The following is an 8,821-nucleotide window of genomic DNA, read 5'->3' as shown; positions in this document are numbered from 1 at the left end:
ATCATCCAATCTCCACCCAAGAGTACCTACCTACTCTCTTCTCCCTCTACACTCAAGTTGGTCAGGAAATGAGTCTACCAACTCATTAATAATAGTGGTATTGGTTAAGCACATACTAGGTGCCAGGTGCTGTACTAAGCACTGGGGTGGATACAGGTAAATCGGGTTGGACACAGACCCTGCCCCACATGGGGCTCACAGTCTTAATCCCCATTTTATAGATGAGGGAATTGAGGGCCAGAGAAGTGCAGTGATTTGCCCAAGGTCACCCAGCAGACAAGTGGCAGAGCCGGGATTGCAACTCAGGTCCTTCTGACTCCCACGTTTGTGCTCTACCTACTAGGCCACTCTGTTATATCGTACTCGCCCAAGCATTTAGGGCAGTGCTCTGCACACAGTAAATGCTCAATAATACCAATGATGATGATGAGCCCTGCAAAGTAACCTTCTAACTGGTTCTAGCTTGTAACTCTCCTGCCTTTGACTCACTGCCCTAGTCTTCCTTGGCACAGAACTCCTTCCCCTCTCAGCTCCGCAAAACCACACCCCACCTCCTTCAAAACCCTCCAATAACGTCATGTCTTGTGAGCAACATTCCCTCACTAATTCCCTACTTCCCAGTTAGCTTCCCCATCAGAGAGGCTACTTTAGACCTCTTGGGGAAATAAACCTATCGGTACGTTTATTTAATTCTTTACTTTTATCGTTTGTCTCTACTCTTACAATTGACATAATAGTTGTGAAATTATTTATAGTTATAGAGATACCGTGAGAAGGCGGGCTGGGGAGGAATGGAGTGAGATGGAGAGTAGAGATGGAGAGAGTGGATAAGTAAGGTGGGCTGAGAGCCTTGAAACCTTGAATCCAGGGTCACGCAGACGGCAAGTGGCAGGGTTGGGATTAGAACCCAGGGTTCCTTACTCCAAGGTCCGTGGTCTTTCCACCATGGTTTTGTATCCAGGGCTGTCATTCGCTCAATCAATGGCATTTATTGAACACTTCCTTTGTGCAGAGCATTAAACTAAGGGCTGGGGAAAGTCCAACAGAGTTGGTCGATGTGGTCTCTGCCCACGAGTAGTTTACAGTCTTCTATAGAGAAGGCAAGCTCTTGTAGAAGCTCCTTTTATTCTGGGTCAAGCCAGTGTGATGCAGAAAGGGTGATGAGAAAGGGAAAAATAGAAATGGCTTACTTGTAAGTTTGCCCAAGCTAAATAAGCGTTCCTAAATTGAGGAAGGTGTTTCTATTGGATGGTCTAACAGTCCATTGCTTAATTTGCCTTAGGTAGTCAGCCTAAATGGATAATTCAGGCACAAAAATGGAATTTTGAGGTCCTGAATTTTCCACTTTAGATTTTCTGCAAGCACCAAATTAACTAATTTTTCCATCGTACATTTCATTTGGACTTAAAAGACCAACCAGTGAAATAGGGAGGAAGGCAATTAGTAGTTGAGATTATGAAGCTTCTAAGGCAAACCTTTCAACAAAATTCGTGGAAAAACCTTCCTATTTCTACACTACAAAGCTACATTTATCATGGTGCTGTTTTTGGTCTTTTTTTCTTTTCCTTTTTGCAGGAGGGGGCTATTTGTTAAGAATTTACTATGTTCCAGGCACTGTACTAAGCACTGGGGTAGATACAAGTTTATCAGGTTGGGCACAGTCCCTGTCCCACACGGATTAAGGCTCATAATCTTAATCCCCATTTTACAGATAAGATAACCGAGGCACAGAGGAGCTAAGTAACTTGCCCAAGTCACTCAGCAGACAAGCAGTATAGCCGGAATTAGAATCCAGGTCCTGCTGACTCCCACTAGACCCTTGCTCTACCCACTAGGCCATGCCGCTTATCATTTTGAGAGGTCCTATTTGAGAGTTGAAGCGAGACTGAAAACCGAAATGGACAAAAAATTAACAAATGGAAATACTCTCAATTCAACAAATGGACCTCCAGCATTATATTTCCTTTGAAAAAAATTCAAGCATATCAGGAAACAAATATGGAGTGCATGAGGTTTAAAGTATTTACTGTTCCATCCAAAGTTTAGCTTTTCCTTTCCCAAATAAATGCGGTAATAGGTTTAAAGTTAAAAACCAGGGAGGAGATGCAAGTCCGCCAATGTTTACAGGGAACAAGAGGGTGGAAAAGTTTATACCAGTCGCTGATCTAAATAAAACCTAGTCGAGATAACAGGCAATGCATTTTCAGCAGCAGCAGAATTGAGACGCATGTAGAGTTTTGCCCAACTTGTTGAAATATCAGGGCTCATGTCATAATTCTAGGGTCCTGTTTTCTCCCACATCCATTCCGTTACAGCACAAGACCAGCCAGTGGCTTTAGTCTAGCTGCAAGTAGAAGTCGGATGTCTCAAACTGTTGGAGGTTGGTGCCCATTTTATTAATAATAATAATGGTATTTGTTAAGTACTTACTATATGCCAAGCCCTGTTCTAAGTGCTGGGGTAGATACAAGATAATCAGGTTGTCCCACGAAAGGCTCACAACCTCACTCCCCATTTTACAGATGAGGTCACTGAGGCCCAGAGAAGTGAAGTGACTTGCCCAAGGTCACACAGCAGACATGTGGAGGAGCCAGGATTAGAATCCGGGTGCGTCTGATTACCAGGCCTGGGATCTATCCACTAAGTTATGTTGTTCCATCCTACAAGTGGCCAAATGATGGCAAGTGGCCCATTTCAGGTGTAATTTCTTGCATAGGTCTAATCCTGGCCTCATCACTTGTCCACAGTATGACCTTGGGCAAGTCACTTCATTTCTCTGTACCTCATTTCCCTCATCTATAAAATGAGGATCGAAACTGTGAGCCCCACGTGGGACAGGGACTGGGTCTAACCCGATTTGCTTGTATCCACCCCAGTGCTTAGTACAGTGCCCAGCACATAATAAGCACTTAGCAAATACCATCATTATTATTATTATAAATGCAGCAGCGTGGCTTAGTGGAAAGAGCATGGGCTTGGGAGTCAGAGGTCATGGGTTCTAATCCTGGCTCCTCCAACTTGTCAGCTGTGTGACTTTGGACAAGTTACTTCACTTCTCTGTGCTTCAGTTATCTCATCTGTAAAACGGGGAGTGAGGTTGTGAGCCTTTCGTGGGACAAATTACCTTGTATCTACCCCAGCGCTTAGAACGGTGCTTGGCACATAGTAAGCATTTAACAAATTGGGAATTAAGACTGGGAGCCCCATGTGGGCCAGGGACTGTGTCCATCCTGATTAACTTGTATTTACTGCAGCTCTCAGAACAGTGTTTAGCACACAGTAAGTGATTAACAAGTACCATAATTATTAGTATTATTATTGGAAAGGAGAGCTGCAGGTATAAGAACTTGCCACCTATACAGTCAGCTCTCACTAAACGGAAGCCTGATAAATGACCCTTTAAAAGTGTAATAATAATGTTGGCATTTGTTAAGCGCTTACTATGTGCCGAGCACTGTTCTAAGCGCTGGGATAGACACAGGGGAATCAGGTTGTCCCACGTGAGGCTCACAGTCTTAATCCCCATTTTACAGATGAGGTAACTGAGGCACCGAGAAGTTAAGTGACTTGCCCGAAGTCACACAGCTGACAAGTGGCCGAGCCGGGATTCAAACCCATGACCTCTGACTCCAAAGCCCATGCTCTTTCCACTGAGCCACGCTGCTTCAGTGAAGAGATGAAAGACTCCAAGAGTACGGGTCAAGTGCATAGATGTATGTATATACACATGCCTATATGTATGCATATATATACATGCCTATATATGTGCATATATATATATGTATATATATATATATATATATATATTCCATTTACCAAACACAAAATGAGATTATAAACTCCTTAAGAACAGCAATTGCATCATATTTGATGATGATGGTATTTGTTAAGCACTTACTATGTGCCAAGCACTGTTCTAAACCTTGGGGTAAGATACAAGGTAATCAGGTTGTCTTACATGGGGCTCACAGTCTTAATCCCCATTTTACAGGTGAGGTAAATGAGGCACAGAGAAGTTAAGTGACTTGCCCAAAGTCACGCAGCTGACAAGTGGCAGAGCCAGGATTAGAACCCACGACCTCTGACTCCCAAGCCTATGGTCTTGCCACTGAGCCACGCTGCATCTCCGTTGGTATTCCAACTCCAAATGCAGTACTTCAAAGGACAGTAAACATTAAATAAGTATGTCGCTGATTAAAAACGATCAGGTTTTTATCAGGGATTCGCTCTTTAAAGGATCTCCAAAATTTTAAATGGTGTGCTTTTAAGTTAACACTGAAAAATCCAATAGTTTAGTGGAGATAATTATAATAATAAAAGTAATAATTGTGGTATTTAAGCAGTGACTATGTACCAAGCGCTGTCATAAGCACTGGGATAGATACAAGATAATCAGGTCCCTCACTGGACTCGTAATCTAAGTACGAGGGAGTACAGATATTGAATCCCATTTAACTGTAAAATGAGGATTTAATACCTGTTTTCCTTCCTACTTACACAGTGAGCCCCATGTGGGACAGGGACTTTGTCCAACTTGATTAACCACAGTGCTTAGAACTGTATCTGACACATAGTAAGCGTTTAACAAATACCATAAAAGAGATTGTAGCCTCTTTCTTGAAAAAGAGACTGATCCTTTCTATAGTTTTTACTGTACTTAACATCAGAGCAGAAGTTTCTCCTGTGGTTTGACTATCATCCGCTTTTCATTTCCATATTTTGACCATCTTAACTCTTCCACATTTTTCCTAAAACACTTATATAAAAGAGGATAATTGCTAAACTTTCCATTCAAAAAATACATTCCTTTGCCGTCCTCTCTCCCATCCCGTCCCCCAAATTGGGAAAGATTCAATACTGATAACTTTCTGATTTCACCCACAGGCATTCAAGAATGTGAAACCAATCCTCTTGCTATTCATCCTACACAATCTACCTCATTCTTCTATCTTGTCCCTTAGCTGTTCCACAGAGTGGTCAGGTGACTGCTTGTCTAGCCTTTTGCCGTCGGGTCGTTTCCGACCCGTTGCGACACCACGGACACACCTCTCCCTGAAACGCCCCGCTCTCCATCTGCAATCGTTCTGGTAGTGGATCCAGAGAGTTTTCTTGGTAAAAATACAGAAGTGGTTTACCACTGCCTTCTTCTGTCCCGAGCCGCTGCTGCCCAGCATAGGTGAGTTTTGACTTGTAGCAGAATGCCTTCCACTGCCAAGCCACTGCCCAAGCTAGGAATGGAATGGGTAGGTCTCTGTTTGACTCTCCCTCCTGTAGCTGAGACTGGAAGAGGACTGGAAACTCTCCAAATGCGACCCTGAGAGGGGCAGATGACTGCACCGTCCTTAAAATGAACACCGAGAAGCGGCATGGCCTAGTGGAAAGAGAACAGTCAAGAGAGTCAGAGGAACTGGGTTCAATTTCTGGCTCCACCCCTTTTTTATGGTATTTGTCAAGCACTGTTCTAAGCACTGGGTTAGGTACAAATTAGGTTGGATATGGTTCCTGTTCTGCATGGGACTCACAGTCTAAGTAAGAGGGAAAACAGGTGTCCTCACTTTACAGTTGAGGAAACTGAGGCACAGAGAAGTGACTTGCCCAAAGTGACATGGCAAGAAATTGGCAGAGCTGGGATTAGAATCCAGGTCCTTCTGACTCCCAGGCCCGGGATCTCTCTACTAGGCCACGCTGCTTCTAAGCATTCATTTTGAGGGCGGGTCAGTCACCTACCCCTTGTCAGCTGTGTGACTGTGGGCAAGTCACTTCACTTCTCTGGGCTTCCGTTCCATCTGTAAAATGGGGATGAAGACTGTGAGCCTCACATGGGACAACCTCATTCCCCTGTATCTCCCCCAGAGCTTAGAACAGTGCTCTGCACATAGTAAGCGCTTAACAAATACCAACATTATTATTACCACTCTATAGGACAGCTAAGGAACAAGGTACATTGGGATAGATTATGTAGGAAAAATATGGAGGTTGGTGGTCTAGTGGGTAAAGCAGGGGCCTGGGAGTCAGAAGGACCTGGATTCTAATGCTGGCTCCGCCAGTCATCTGCTGCATGACCTTGGGCAAGTCACTTCACTTCGCTGAGCCTCAGTTACCTCATCTCTAAAATGGGAATTAAGACTATGAGCCTCTTTTGAGATAGGGACTGTGTCCAACCTGATTAACTTCTATCTACCTCATCCCTTAGAACAGCATTCGACACGTAGCGAACACAAATACCTCCATTATTATCGAATGCCCGTGCGTGAAGTCAAAAAGCTGTCTGTTGTGAGACTTTAAGCGAGTCACTTCACTGTGCCTCAGTTACCTCATATGTAAAATGGGGTTTTAGACTAAGCCCCATGTGGGACATGGATTGTGCCCAACCTGATTAGCTTGTATCTGCCCCATCGCTTAGTTCAGCGGCTGGCACACGTAGTAAGTGTTTAACAAATACCATTAAAAAAAAACAATAATAAAAAGGCACTTCTCCTTTGGGACCCATGATTTCACCTCAGTAAATTGCCAGAGCCCATAAAAGGAGATTGATGTACGCACTGCTGCTTTGCAATTAATGGTTGAAAACAAATATCTTCACTGAAAATACAGTTTTAACTATTTGAGTTGTGGCTCAAGGGATGATGCATTTATTAAGAATATGTCGCGACATACTAATGAATAGTCACGTCAGCTGACTAGAGTCAATTATTCCCAAGAGTCTTTTAGTTGCCCTAATTATATACGTAAGAAAGATGAGGTGAAAATTGTGTTTGTCTCCATGTTGGGAAGCAGTGTGCCTAGTGGAAATAACACGGGCCTGGGATCAGAGGATCTGGGTTCTAATCCCAGTTTCTCCATTTGTCGCTGTGTGACCTTGGGCAAGCTGCTTAATTTCTCTGTGCCTCAGTTCCCTCATCTGTAAAATGGGAATTAAGACTGTGAGCCCCATATGAGATAACCTGATTAATGATAATAATGTTGGTATTTGTTAAGGGCTTACTATGTGCAGAGAACTGTTTTAAGCGCTGGGGGAGATACAGGGTAATCAGGTTGTCCCACGTGAGGCTCGCAGTCTTACACCCCATTTTACAGATGAGGTCACTGAGGCCCAGAGAAGTGAAGTGACTTGCCCACAGTCACCCAGCTGACAAGTGGCGGAGCCGGGATTCAAACCCATGACTTCTGACTCCCAAGCCCGGGCCCTTGCCACTGAGCCACTCTGCTTCTCTGATTACCTTGTATCTACCCAGCGCTTAGAACAGTACTTGGCATATAGTAAGTGCTTAACAAATATGGTAATAATTATTATTATTATTCACCTCTCTGTGCCTCAGTTTCCTCAACTGCAAAACAGGGATTCAATCCCTGTTCTCCATCTTACTTAGCCCCATGTGGGACAAGGACTGTTTCTGGCCTGATTGTCTTGTATTCTCCAGCACTTAGAACAGTTCACAACACATAGTAAGCACTTAAATTCCATTAAAAAGGGCAGATTCTTTGGCAAATACCTAAGGAGAGGTTTTTCTGACTGTTAGTATCATTTCACTGTGTCATTTAAGCAACAACTGCATACATTAAGAATAAATGTTTGCAACTGTTTCCCAGTTGTGCCATAGTTTTTCTTAATACTCTTTAGGTATCTATGTGTAGATTGTGCTTGTCTTCAATATTCCTCCCATCCACCAGCCTGTTTCCCTAATAGGCACACCATGCAAAAAAAAAAAAAAATCAGAGAAGCAGTGTGTGCAGTGGAAAGAGCACTTGCCTCGGAGGCAGAGGACCTAGGTTCTAATCCCTGCCCAGCCACCTGCCTGCTGTGTGACCTTGGGTGAATCACTTCACTTCTGGTGCTTAGAATAGTGGCTGGCACATAGTAAGCACTTAAATACCATCATTATTATTCTCTCTGTCTCAGTTTCCTCAACTGTAAAATGGGAAGTCAATCCCTTTTCGCCCCCTTGCTTAGACTGTGAGCCCCGTGTGAGACAGAGACCATGTCCAGTCTGATTAACTTGGATCTACTCTAGCACTTTGAACAGTGTTTGATACAGAGCAAGCACTTAACTACCATCATCATTCTGCCTCAGCTTCAAGGATGAGCAGGAATTTCATGACTGAAAAGTCTGAATAGATATGCGTTTGTCAAGAAAGGCTTCTTGGAGGAGATAGGATTTTAGTCCAGCGTTGAAGATGGGGAGAGCGATGGCTGGTTGAATACGAAGAGGAAAGCCAGACTCTTCAGAGCCCATAATGATTTCCTCATGGACAAAGCTAACAGACTCTGTCCTATCCTAATCCTCCTTGACTTCTTATCCATCACTTGGCTGCATATCCCCCTCCCCCACCCCGACAGCACTTAATAATACTACTGATACGAATAGTAATATTTATTAAGCAGTTACCATATGTCAAGCACTGTTCTAAGTGCTGGGTAGACACTATCTAATCAGGTTGGACACAATCCCTGCCCCACATGGGGCTCATGGTCTTAATCCCCATTTTACAGATGAGGTAACTGAGGCCCAAAGAAGTTAAGTGATTTGCCCAAGGTCACGCAACAGACGAGTAGCGGAGCTGGGACTAGAACCCAGGTCCTATTGACTTCCATGCTGTTTCCACTAGGCCATGCTGCTTCACTTGCTTGCATATCCTCCTGTTCTACTATTTGCCCTACCTGTAATTTATTTTAAATGTCTGCGTTTGGATTTGTACCCTTCATTCACTCCACCCTCAGCTCTCATATACATATCCATAGTTCATTTAATGTCTGTCTCTCCCTGTAGACTGTGAACTCGTTATGGATTTCCCCTCACTATCCCTCACAACTTGCTCCTTC

At 43.7% G+C, this 8,821-nt stretch overlaps 1 non-coding gene across 1 annotated transcript; it reads right to left on the bottom strand.

Moving 5' to 3' along the window:
• Positions 1-5,186: 5,186 nt before the first annotated feature.
• On the bottom strand, positions 5,187-5,324 carry LOC114811373. The gene has a single exon (XR_003759077.1). It is a non-coding gene; the product is annotated as a small nucleolar RNA SNORA7 (small nucleolar RNA).
• Positions 5,325-8,821: the final 3,497 nt, after the last annotated feature.

Source organism: Ornithorhynchus anatinus, chromosome 4 (assembly GCF_004115215.2).
Source record: "Ornithorhynchus anatinus isolate Pmale09 chromosome 4, mOrnAna1.pri.v4, whole genome shotgun sequence".
NCBI classification, from domain to species: Eukaryota; Metazoa; Chordata; class Mammalia; order Monotremata; family Ornithorhynchidae; genus Ornithorhynchus; species Ornithorhynchus anatinus.
Note: the sequence above shows the minus strand (reverse complement) of the source record. Positions and strands in the feature narration are given on the sequence as shown.